Below are 13,806 nucleotides of genomic sequence, written 5' to 3'. Positions count from 1 at the left end.
CTTAAAAAAAAAAAAACTTTTGCTTGTGCAGTTAATACATTCATCCAGGAGGTTTTATAATGTATTTTTTTTATTACTCTTTATCAGTTATAGGGCCCTGGGACCTAGAATCCCCAACCAATGCCGCAAACACATGCAAAGACTTGAAACCCAAGCAAATTGCCCCTTCTTGCAACCTGCTCTAATAATTTATATATATATATATATATATATATATATATATATATATATATATATATATATATACTTTCTTTGTAAATGTTGTTTCATTCCTTGCACAAGGAGAATGCAGTTTATAATGTTTTAATATTTAAGTATTTCTCTCTCTCTCTCTAAAATATGGTCTTGTATATGAACTTAGACAGGCCATACAGTATACAATCCTCCTTTAGATTTCCAAAACCATATGAGGTCAAACCTAAACACTTTTAGTTTTTATGTAATCAGGCGGGTCCTTGCATTACATAGTTGAAGGTAAATCTAAAGGAAATTGAACAAGAGAATTGTATATTGTATGGGCCAGCTTTAAAAGGTATAATATTATAATACTTTCTCTATTTCCTTCTCTATAGGGATTTAAAATGCACCCGTATTGAAACATAAAAACAGGAATATATAAAATGAATTGTATATATATATATATATATAGAGAGACAGAGAGAGAGAGACAGAGAGAGAGAGAGATATCTTGATGTATATCTGTAGAAATATAATATATAGATCTCTCTCTCTCTCTATATATATATAGAGAGAGAGGCATATCTATCTCTCTCTCTATATATCTTTCTCTCTCTCTATATATATAGATAGATAGATACAGATACATATCTTTATCTATCTATATATGTATCTCTCTCTCTCTCTAAATATATGGATTGATAGATATCTCTCTCTCTCTCTCTCTCTCTCTATATATATATATATATCTCTCTCTCTCTCTCTATATATATATATATATATATATATATATATATATATATATATATATATATATATATCTATATATATATATATATATCTGTATATATATATATACATATATATATATATATATATATATATATATATATATATATATGTATATAGAGAGAGAGAGGGAGAGAGATCTATCTATCTATCTATCTATATATCTATCTATCTATATATCTATATATATATACATAGAGAGAGAGAGAGAGAGAGAGAGAGAGAGATATCCATCTATCTATCTATCTATAGATCTATCTATATATATATAGATCTATATATAGTGCTAGACATAACCATTATTTCTTTATTAATTAAAACAAATCGGAATTATCCTAAAAAGTCCCCATAAGCCTGTAGTAACCCGATCCTTGGTTTCTCCTCCGAGCCCTAAGCCTGTAGTTTGGATGTAGTTTGGATAGGCTTGTTCCAGTTTGCTCAGCCCGATGGACTGTGACTGCAAAGTAAAAACAATGGTAATTAGCGGAGGAACACGTGGGTGACAAGCAGTGTCGCTCTCTTGCTCCTGCTGCCCCCCTCTAATAACCGAATTATGAATGGCAGTCCCGGCTGGTGTGTTTCCCACGAGCTCCGGGCTGTGATAGATTGCAGACAGAAAATAAGAACGTTTAAATCCTGCTCAGGAATCCACATTGTGTATGGGGGGGAGAGGCAGAGAGCGGTGGCCAGTCTGCAGGGACACACACGTTGAGAAGTCAGCATGAAATGTGTTTCATTAGCACATAAAAGCCTCCCGTGGAGAAGAAGAATAGGGCTAGGAATGGGCCTGATTTGGGAACAATGCTCTTTGAATGTGATGCTATAACCTGCTATGTTCCTATCACTCGGCCATTGTTTAACTGGTCGTTTTAAACTACTTAGTGTCTCGCACTCCACTGATCCTGGCAGATAACATGGAGTTGTGTTCCCCCCCAAAGACACAGAAAAGCATGTCAGTGCCATGTCAGCCTGGCATCAGGCAGCCCTGTGCCTTTCTCCTTTGCTCCTCTGCTGACTGCCACCCATGGCTCCTGGGTCTGTGTTTTGTACTGGGTGGTGGAGGGGGCTCCTACAACTACTACATGTTTTTTTGTGCCCCCCCCCCCCCCCCCAAACGCTTGCTGGTTTAAGCATCCGTGATCTGTGAGTAAACAGTGACAGTAAACAAAAAATTCCACATCCAAATTCCAGGAGGGTAAACTTTCAAGCAACACGTCACAATAGCAAATTTACACAGATATAGTTTTTTTTTCCTTTGCTGCAGTTTTTCTTGACTCATTAGGTTTAAGTGAGTTTTATAATGCTGATCAATATCTTGGTAAAATATTCATCTTTTTTTTTTTCTGAAGTAGTAGGAATCTTTGCTTTGTGCTAAAGTCAACAGAGGCAGCCAAAGCTCAAATAAAGGCAGAGACAGCAGAGCTGCTGGCAGCTGAAGGTCTGTTCTTGTGGACTTGTCACCATCGACCAGACAGAGGCAGGTAGGGGGGATTTGCTTGACATTCAAGACCCTGGCTGCTTGTGGTTTCCATCCTAGATCCAGACTATGCATAAGATAAGGTGATGCCCCTCTGGCCAGACAAGAGGCTTCTAAAGACAATTGTATCTAGCTGTCAACAGGTAAAGGGGCTCCATAGCCAAGGACGATAAAAGTTTTCATTTTCTTTGTAGTAGTGCTTAGAGGATTTTGTTGGAGAACTGCTGCTGCTTCTGAATTAAAAAAAAAAAAAGTTGCTGACGTTTGCTCTAAATTATTATTATTGTTATTATAATTATGATTATTTTATAGCTTTTTTTATTTTAATTTGTTATTTATTTATTTATTATTACCATTTAGGTTTAATTTAAAACATCCTTTGTACTCTGGCCTGTGCTCATTTCACATTCTGGGAAATTCAAAAATAATTTTCCCATTACCTTGGTTGAGTTTTTGAAATACAAAAAGACTAGGGTAAAAATAATTAAACTAATAATTACTCCCTAAGGGTTGAAAATGTATGCAGGATACATGTACTTATATAAAATTTGAGGGAAGAATGAATTTGTCCCTAGCAAAGTATGTAGAATGTCTACTCAGTCCCCTAAAATTTGAAATGTGGAATGTAGAAATACTATCAACTGTGTCCCCTAAAATGTGTACATGTAGGGTGCAAGTAATTATATACACTTTGAGGAAAAACTGAATTGGTCCCTAGCTAAGTATGCAAAATGTCTACTTAGTCCCCTAAAACTTGAAATGTAGAAATACTATCAACTGTGTCCCCTAAAATGTGTACATGTAGGGTGCAAGTAATTATATACACTTTGAGGAAAAACTGAATTGGTCCCTATTTAAGTATGCAAAATGTCTACTTAGTCCCCTAAAATTTGAAATGTGGAAATACTATCAACTATGTCCCCTAAAATGTGAACATGTAGGGGACAAGTCAATTTATACACTTTGAGGAAAGACTGAATTGGTCCCCAGCTAAGTATGCAAAATTTCCACTCAGTGCCCTAAAATTTGCATGCAGGGTGCAAGCAAATATTCATACGGTTTGAGCAGTGGCTGCATTGGTCCCTTACTAAGTATGTTAAATACTCAGTCCCCTAAAATTTGCATGCAGGGTTGCAGGGTGCAAGCAAATATTCATACGGTTTGAGCAGTGGCTGCATTGGTCCCTTACTAAGTATGTTAAATACTCAGTCCCCTAAAATTTGCATGCAGGGTTGCAGGGTGCAAGCAAATATTCATACGGTTTGAGCAGTGGCTGCATTGATCCCTTACTAAGTATGTTAAATACTATCTACTCAGTCCCCTAAAATTTGAAATGTGGGAGGTGAAATGTAGAAATACTATCAACTATATCCCCTAAAATGTGAACATGTATGTAGGGTGCAAGTAATTATATACACTTTGAGGGAAAACTGAATTGGTTCCTAGCTAAATATGCAAAATATCTACTGAGTCCCATAAAATGTGAATAATATGTATGCAAGGTGCAAGCAAATATATATACGCTTTGAGGAATGGCTGCATTGGTGCCTTGCTAAGTATGTTAAATATAAATACTATCTAGTCAGTCCCCTAAAATTTGAAAATGTATGCAGGGTGCAAGCAAATATATATACACTTTGAGGAAAGACAGCATTGGTCCCTTGCTAAGTATGCTAAATACTGTCTACTTAGCCCCCTAAAAATCAGTGTTTGTAAATATATAGCAGCAATGTATAACCAGAAATTAATTTTTAATACACATTTTTGCTGCATATGTACTGTACTGCATATCTTTATTACTAGAAGAATACACCCTTGCCTATATATATATATATATATATATATATATATATATATATATATATATATATATAAAAAAAATATATATATATATATATATATATATATATATATATAATATCTGGAAATTAATTTTAATTGCGTTAGAAAATATTAATTATTAAAATATGATATATATATTAACTGTCTTGTGAGGGGCTAGTATTATATTTATAATAGGTTAATCATTGGGTTAATATTTAGAGGTACATCTCTGACCAATTCTCCCAAAACGTTTTTTATTCAATGGAAGGAAATAATTAAAGCAAAAGGTTAGAGAGCCATATTAAAATACACATTCCATACATAGGTATCAATTATATATGCACATACACATGCATAAACAAGGCACCTGGATATGTAAGTGTGTGTACATTTTTTTCTAGTTCTTACATATCTATCTGTACAAATGTTTTTTTTTTTTTAAATATAAATCATAAGAAGTATATATTACATTTTTATTTTATTTTATATTACTAGATTGCATTTGAATTCATTATACTGTAAATATATAGGAAATACATATATATGTATATATGTGTATATATATATATATATATATATATATATATATATATATATATATATATATATATATATATATATACATATATATATGTATATGCTCATGGTATTCTCTTGTGGTGAATGTATAATTAAACATTGAATTATCTTTTTCCCTTTGGAATTGTGCCTGTCCCTTCCCCTGACTGCAGTGTGACAAGTTATATTTCCAGTACAAGATAGAATTTGTCCAGGACACACAGAAAGGCTAATCGTTTATAAATAATTAATATCTTCCCATTTCACTAGTAATGCGGGTCTTTGGATTTGTCAATTACTTGTCGTTAAATGAGTGTATGCCCACGTACTTCATTTCCAATCCTTTGATGGAGGAGTAACCCCAGTAGAGCCCACTCCAGACTGCCTGAGATGGCAATGGCCTTTTCATAAGTCAGGTTCAGACTGGGCGCTGTCTTAATGCAATGCTGCTTGTGAAAGGAAAACAGGCCTATGTGTGGTGTGATCTTTAAAATGAACACTTTACATTTCTGATCTATCTTCTTTCAGTTGCTTAATGAGAAATATTGCATTGCTTTTTTATTCTTAGAGGCTGATTTATCAGATTGGCTCTACAATACCCAATTTTATTTTATGTGGGTCAGTTGCAGAGTTTTGTCTAGCATTCCAAAAACATAATATATTAAGTCCCTTTTGCAATTGACCTTTCCAATGCGAACGCGTGGAACATATCATTAAGGCTGATATATTAAAGGATTTGAGAATGTTCATACGATAAAATGTGTGATTCACTTCAATTATCCAATCATGTAAAAAGAAAATCCTTGTTTACTTATGTAATCTGATTGTGATTGGGTAACAGAAGTGAACATTCCCAAAATGTATTGTGTGCACATTCTGATATTCTTTGGAAAATCAGCTTGTATCAGAGTATCATAAAAATGTGCCTTTAGTGTTTGGAATTAATATTAATATTAAGGACAGGCAAAAATTATATATATTTACATAATCTGCCCATCTGTGTCCATAGGAGATCATGACCATAAGAAATAATTTTTATAGCCAATAACGTTAATATTTTCAATTTTGATAGAGGCACAAAAATATTTTCTGGACTTGAACAAAGTAATAAAGTGTGACATTAAAATGAACCCGTTATAATAGGAATATATAAGATGCCATAATATAATGTTTTTTAAAGGTCCAAGCTCCTGTCTTATCAGATAGTTGGGCTGTTTTACTAAAGGAGTACAGACTGCTCATTTATCAATATAAACATTCCCAGAGTTTAGTGAATAAGGTTATACTATTCCCAGGAGTGGATTTATAAAGGGCAAAAGGGCAATTGCACCAGGCCCTGATAGAAGGGACCCCCCCTATACAAAAATTTTATAAAACAAGATAAAAAAATTATACAGGCATACCCCGCTTTTAAGTACACAATGGGGTCTATTTACTAAAGCTGGCAAGTGCAAAATCAGGCTCACTTCTGCATAGAAACCAATGAGCTTCTAACCCCAGCTTGTTCAATTAAGCTTTGGTAATAACACCTTGAAGCTCATTGGTTTCTATGCAAAAGTGAGCCTGATTTTTCACTTTCCAGCTTTAGTAAATAGACCCCATTGTGTACTTAAAAGTGGTGTATGCCTGTATATAAAATTGTAAAAAAAGAATTAATTAATAAAATATATATAAAAAAAGGGCCATACCGGCCATCATCTGTAAAACTTTGGACTGGTATGTTGTGTTGTTTTGAAAAAAGGAATTTTGGTGGATCAAGCAAGCCACACATGGAGAACTATGACTGCATATGTGTGTTGGCATGGGTGACTTTAGAATGATGTTGTGTCATGCATTTTAAAAATGTATCACTGTCATTGAGAATGTAAACCAACTCTGTTTATAAGGGGTTCCAGGAACCCGAAGTGCCCTGTACCCCACAGGCCAAATCTGGCTTTGACTATGCTCGCTTTGGACACCCAAGCATGTGCAAAGGAATATATATATATATATATATATATATATATATATATTTATATATAAACGATTTTTGCCTTGGACATGATTGATTTATTGAATTGAATGCCATTTTCCATTCCATCCAAAAGTAAAAATTCTCTACTTCTTTAGTAAGTCAACCTCAGTGAGCTGGGGCAAGTATGTGGCTAGGGAAGTATCAAAGGCCTACTGTGTTCCAGGTCAGCAACTCACAAATGTTGATCTACTAAATAAGTGAAGAGCGTTCACTTCAAAAGTCCAATCCTGTGCAGGCAAAACTTGTTTTAATGTAACATTCCTTGTATATGATTAGGTATTTAAAGTGAACATAGCTTCTCCTTATTCTCTACTCCTTCAGTAAAGCAACCCTTCCAGCTAATGAATGATAGTCCTGCACCCACACCTGCAAGCCAAGTCTGGAAAGGAATCTATTTCTATGCTTACAATTTCCTTTGAATAACCAACAGAACAGATTTGGGCTTCAGCCCAAAGAAAGGAATAATAGCGTTGCATGTGGCCAAAAACTGTCTCCATCCTTTTCTTTTTTTCTTTGCTCAAGTGATTTGTACACAGTAAAGGGAATGATCCCTTTACTATAGTGAAAAGGGAAATCTCATTAGTCAGTTGCAGGACAATCTCTGCAACCAACGCCAAAGAGTATTGTTGAACCTGAAAGTTTCTAATAACTCATTGGATGACACCAAAAAAAAATGCATGTATTCTTTTGATCTGTTCAATCACATTGTTAATGAAATATACCCCAACGCTGACCAGCCAAAAGCCAGCCTAGATGGTTCTAATCATCTATGGGCAGGTTGACTGTACCCAAGTCAACCCATCGATCAACTGAGGTACAACCAGCATGTTGGATTTTTACATCCGATATTGCCAGCGGCTATAGCATCTAGCAATAATCACTGTGTTGTCCAGGCAGGGAGTGCTCCCTGCGACCACCCCCCCCCCCCCCCCCGCTGGGAGAACACAATGGTTCCATGGGAAAGATTCCCTCATCAACATTGACTGTGTTGATGAGGGAATCAAGCGATTTCCTTCCCTGCCTAAGGCTGACATTACAATCAGATTGTACCATCTCCTTTAGATCTGCTCTCAACTATATAGTGCAAGGGTTTACCTGATTTGATACTAATTTAATAGACTGTTTAAGTTTGTACTTATATTACACAGGTGTGTAGATCTAATGCCCTGTACACACGGTCGGACATTCCGACCACAAAATCCGTCAGATTTTTTCAGACGGATTTTGGCCGAAACTCGTGTTGCATACACACGGTCGGACAAAGTTGTCGGAAAATCCAATCGTTCTGAACGCGGTGACGTTCATTGCGTAGGACGAGACTACGTAGAGGCTAGTAGCCAATAGCTTTCATCTCGTAATTTATTCTGAGCACGCGTGACACTTTGTCTGATCGGATTTTGTTGTCGGAAAATTTTAGATCCAGCTCTCAAACTTTTTCCATCTGAATTTCCAACGGAAAAAGTCCGATAGAGCCCACACACGATCGGATTTTCCGACAACATAATCCGATCGGACCATTTCCGTCGGAATTTCCGAGTGTGTGCAGGGCATTAGGTTTCATTCACATGGCCATAAAAAATGTACTGATTTTAGAACACATGCAAAATGATCAGTAAAATACTTGCGTGTAGATGCGTTAAAATGCGTAAAGACGCGAATGCCTACATAATGATTTTTTTTTCTTGAGACTTAATCTTCATGCTTATAAATGCATAAACTTGCATTTATACGTGTAAGCATGTAAAACGCAAGTTCTTGGGCATGGATTTTTAAAGTCTGTGTTATGGGTCTGAATGTAGTGCATGATTACGCACCTTTGGGAAGGGCTTCAATGGAAACAGGTGTAACAGCACTGCCACCTGCTCAAGCCTTAGCTCCAGACCCGGGGGTCAGACTATGAGGCTTCCGATGCCTCCACAAGACACAATCCACTGGCACCCGAGTTGGTCAACAAAATGCGGTCACATGAATACAGCTGTAAAACACCCGATGCGTTTTGGCCGTGGGACGTAATCATGCCTGATTTAAAGAGTGTCAAAAGCATTTAAATAGTCTATCAATGATCACATGATCAATTGGGTCACATGAATACAGAACCAACAAAGAATAAAACTTTACAAACAAAGTAAAAACAAAGCAAAATAGAATGTAGCAAAGCGCAGAAACCTTATTCAAAACGTATATATAAATATATAAAAAAAACTCCCTATGTGCGAATGGCTGTATTGAAAACAATGCAGCTTTGTTCAGATCTGTAATTAAAAAAGCACATGTGTATGTTTTTTTTTTTTTTTTTACAGCCATGTGAGTGAAGCCTAAAAGAGATTATTCAGAGAATGGACTGTATAGTGAATGGCCATCTTAAAGGGGTTGTAAACCCTTGTGATTTTTCACCTTAATGCATCCTATGCATTAAGGTGAATAAACACCTGGCAGGGACTGCCCCTGCCCCCCGTTTTACTTACCTGATACCCGAGCCCTGGAATTTCCCATGGCAGAGACACACTCTTCTTTTGCCCGGTGTTCTCGGCTCCTAATTTGATTGATTGATAGCAACGCAGCCATTGGCTCCCGCTGCTGTCAATTAAATCCAATGATGCGGGGGGAGGGCTGTGTCCGGCATTCTGTGTCTATGGATGCAAATGCTGGACTCGGGAGTGCGCCCGCAAGGTAACCCCCGGGGAGAGCTCTTCTCCCAAGGGTTTTATATGATGCGGGGAGCTACCAGAAGAGGATAATCTGGGCCACTCTGAGCAAAATGAACTGCACAGTGGAGTTAAGTATAATATGTTTGCTATTTAAAAAAAAAAAAACTTGAAGCTTTAGAATCACTTTAAAGTGGAACTTTACCCATAACAACTTATTAAAAAATAATATCCTTTAAACAAGATATATTCCACATTAATACTTATGCTACCAAAATTAGTATGTGCTGTAAATTGCCTTCAGCATTGTTCCTGCTTCTTCTTGCTGGAGGCTGTCATTTAGTTAAAGTCCAGAGCCCCTGAGCAGCAGTAAATCTTTAGGCTGACATCAGATCAGCCTCTACAAATTCGTCACAGTGCTAAAAAATAGACTAAGCAAGTGCAGAACAGCTAAGCAAGTGCAGAGCAGAGTGAGACAGTGAATTTTATACAGTATAGGCACTTATTTTAATTGTTTTACATAGCTATACCTCTAAAAAGGGCCAGCCTTAAAGTGGTTGTAACAACAGAAGATTTTTTTTATCTTAATGCATTCTGCATTTTTTGAAGCACCTGTTTAGAGACAGAGGCTCTAATAGGCTTCAAAATAGGGTGAGCTCCGGGCGTAAAGCATTGCGCTACGACCCAGGTGTATTACAACAGCAAATTAATATTCGCTATTGAAACACTGATCCTCCTCCAGGCCAATCGGGAAGCGGGTTTTGACAACCGTCACCCGATTGGCTACCTGCTGCTCGCCACCCGCTAACCGCCAAGGTGGGGTAAATGCCAGACTGACAGTTGGGGGGGGGAGGTGCCACCGGTCGCTCAGGGCAAATAAAAAAAAACAGCCACCACTGCAGGTAAGTATAACATGTTTGTTATTTTTAAAGAAAACAAAAAACTGAGACTTCATTATCACTTTCATTTTCTGACTAAAGCTCCACTTTAAAGCTGACCACACAAGTTACAATCTCATTTTTATAGTCACAAAAGGTCCTGTATCATGCGTAGATATTTTGTCACCCAGCCTGCAAAATGATCACATGTATTGATTCATGTTATTAAAAAGAATAAAAAAATAAAAAAAAAGAGATTCTGAAAAGAATAAGAAAGAAATAAAAAGAAAAGAATTTAGAATACAATGTAAATGGTTGGCTATGTTCAATTTTTTATGTTTTTTAATGACTGGACTTTCTTCAAAATTGTTAATTTGCTGTCAATTTGAAAAAGTAAAAATATAAAAGAATTTAAAAAACGAGAGACTGAAAAGAATAAGAAATAAATAAAAAAATAATAATTTAGAATATAATGTAAATGGTTGGCTATGTTTGTTTTTTGTTTTTTTTTAATTACGTGACTTTCTTCATGATTGTTAATTTGTTGTCAATTTGAAAAAGTAAAAAATAAAAAATAAAAAATAAATAAATAAAAGAGATTCTGAAAAGAATAAGAAAGAAATAAAAAGAAAATAATTTAGAATATAATGTAAATGGTTGACTATGTTCGTTTTTTTTTTTTAATGACCTGACTTTCTTCAAAATTGTTAATTTGCTGTCAATTTGAAAAAGTAAAAATATAAAAAAATAAATAAAAAAAAAAGATTCTGAAAAGAATAAGAAAGAAATAAAAAGAAAAGAATTTAGAATATAATGTAAAGGGTTAGCTATGTTTTTTTTTTTATTTATTTTTTTAATGACCTGACTTTCTTCAAAATTGTTCATTTGTCGTCAATTTGAAAAAGTCAAAATATAAAAATCAGCCCATGAATGATCACTTTTAGATCCGATGCCACTTTAACCCATAGTTCTCTTTCAGTGGCCAATCAGATTCCAGGCAAATGTATTAATTTTTAATTTTTTTTTTTTTTTTAGAAATGAATTACTTTTTCAGTAAATCAGATCATTAACATTCTGACTACACCAGGTTGGTGAGAATTTATTTTTTATATAATAAAATGTACCTGTCACAAAATACCAAACTGGAAGTTAACCCATTGTGGGTGATTGGATGAAATGGCTACATTCCATGTTGCAGTGGTGATAAGTACACTTTACACCCCCCCTATAGAATTTCATATGTGTGACATTGTACGCTGTGCTAAAGCCTTAGTGTCCATGTCACCAGCATTGCTTTCATACAGTATTGGTAACGTGTAATCCCCCAGATCACTTTCAAAGCCCCCCTTTATGTCTTTAGAGCGGCCTTTAATTGATTATGCTAAAAATGTGATTTTTTTTTGTTATCCAAATAATACCTTCAAAAGCTGAACTCATTTTGATTCATCTAATTCACAGAGGATTTGCCCATACAGATCATTCGCAGCTCCTTTACATCTGAGAAAAAAGGGTTGTGCCCTTCAAGGCTCCCTATATCCAAAAACTGGATTGCAACGGGCAAGGTTACTCTTATCAATCAAAGGCGAGAAGGCACTTCTCATTTGGAGGAAAGAAATCAGACGGATCTCTCACAAAAAAAAAAAAAAAAAGGTTTAAAATGTCAGCTGAGCCCCCGAAATGCCTTTGGTTAAGTCTCCACTACATCACAGGCAAGAGCTATTCGGGTCGTCATGGCAACAGGAGCAGCTATGGGCCGCGCTACAGCTTGTTGATCCTTCTCACTTTTGTAACTTGATTTAATTACATCTCTTTCCAGTCACTAAGTTTGCATATAACTGCAAATAGAACCAAGGAAACTTTCTTGTGAAATGGTTACGTGTCAACCGGATAATGACGGATTTTCCTTCGCACCGTGTAATATTTTAGGATATTTTAGCTAGAAAAAAGAACACTTTTCTCCCTGTCCCCCATTTTTCTTCCTCATTTTCCAACATAAAGCGGAGTTCCACTTATAAAATTAATTTTGCATTATTCCGCTGCATTAAACACAATTAACAATATTTGGAAACAATTTTTTTTTATTCACCTTTTCATGTCTGTTGCTAGGGGGTCCCTCATAATCTGCCTCTTTCTCTCCATGGCGCCTTACGTCATTTCCCTCAGCGACCATGCTTGCTAGTGCTCCTGGGAGATGCTCGTCATCATTTACCAGGAGTCAGTGGGCAGCGATGAGGGCTTTCGTTGCCATCACAACAGGGGCGGGCACTTCCAACGACGCTGCCCGTTGTGATGGCAATGTCAGAAGTGTACGGCGCTGCGCCGTACATATCGCGCATGCGTGAGAAACAGCAGTGCATGATGGTCGCTCAGCTGCACCAGAGTCCGGAATATAGTGCTTGTGGGCTTCACATGCCCACAAGTACTATGGAAACTGCCAGGAAAGAGGAATACAGGCATACCCCACTATTAAGTACTCAATGGGGTTTATTTACTAAAGCTGGAAAGTGCAAAATCAGGCTCACTTTTGCATAGAAACCAATGAGGTCCAGGTTTTATTACCAAAGCTTAATTGAACAAGCTGGGGTTAGAAGCTCATTGGTTTCTATGCAGAAGTGAGCCTGATTTTGCACTTTCCAGCTTTAGTAAATAAACCCCATTGTGAACTTAAAAGTGGTGTATGCCTGTATAAGATATATTCCTCTATGAAGTCGCCAATCGAGTGCCGATTTAGGACAGAAACGTGAGTGCTATAAATGACCGTTAGAAACAAAAGATATTCATCCTAAAAACATTTTTTTTTTTAACAGTGGGAACTCCGCTTTAATTCCATTTTTTCCCTTCAAAGCGTTTCTAAACCCAAAATGAAAACATTTGTACACTGCAGCTAATTTTTTAGGCTTTTTTTTTTTTCACCTGTTGATACTTTTTGTAAATCTGTTATTTTTTGAAATTCCTTTAACCACTTGCTCTATGGAAGATTTACCCCCCTTTATGACCAGGCCATTGCTCGGGCGATAAGGCACTGCGTTACTTTAACTGACAATTGCGCGGTCGTGTGAGGCTGTACCCAAATAAAATTGATGTCCCACAAATTGAGCTTTCTGTTGGTGGTATTTAATCACCTCTGCATTTTTTATTTTTTGCGCTATAAACAAAAAAAGACTGTCAATAATAAAAAAAAAAAAAAATAAAAAAAAAATATATATATATATATATATATATATATATATATATATATATATATATATATATATACATATATATACATATATTATATATATGTGCATATGGGGGGACGATATGCACTAGGGAGACAACACAGGCTGCACTGGGGGGAGGACACAGGCTGCACTGGGGGAAGGACACAGGCTGCACTGGGGGGAGGGACACAGGCTGCACTGGGGGGAGGAAACAGTCTGCCCTGGGGGGAGTACACAGGCTGCA

General features: G+C 36.2%; 1 long non-coding RNA gene across 1 annotated transcript; it reads left to right on the top strand.

Annotated features, from left to right (window-relative positions):
- Positions 1–2,282: 2,282 nt before the first annotated feature.
- LOC143987370 (uncharacterized) lies at positions 2,283–13,454 on the top strand. The gene is made up of 3 exons (XR_013276633.1): positions 2,283–2,586; positions 11,398–11,449; positions 11,821–13,454. It is a non-coding gene; the product is annotated as an uncharacterized LOC143987370 (long non-coding RNA).
- The last annotated feature ends 352 nt before the right edge of the window (positions 13,455–13,806 follow it).

This window comes from Lithobates pipiens, unplaced genomic scaffold (assembly GCF_037356315.1).
Source record: "Lithobates pipiens isolate NorthernLeopardFrog02 unplaced genomic scaffold, aLitPip1_a1.2 Scaffold_18, whole genome shotgun sequence".
Taxonomy (NCBI): Eukaryota; Metazoa; Chordata; class Amphibia; order Anura; family Ranidae; genus Lithobates; species Lithobates pipiens.
This window is presented reverse-complemented; position numbering and strand designations above follow the sequence as displayed.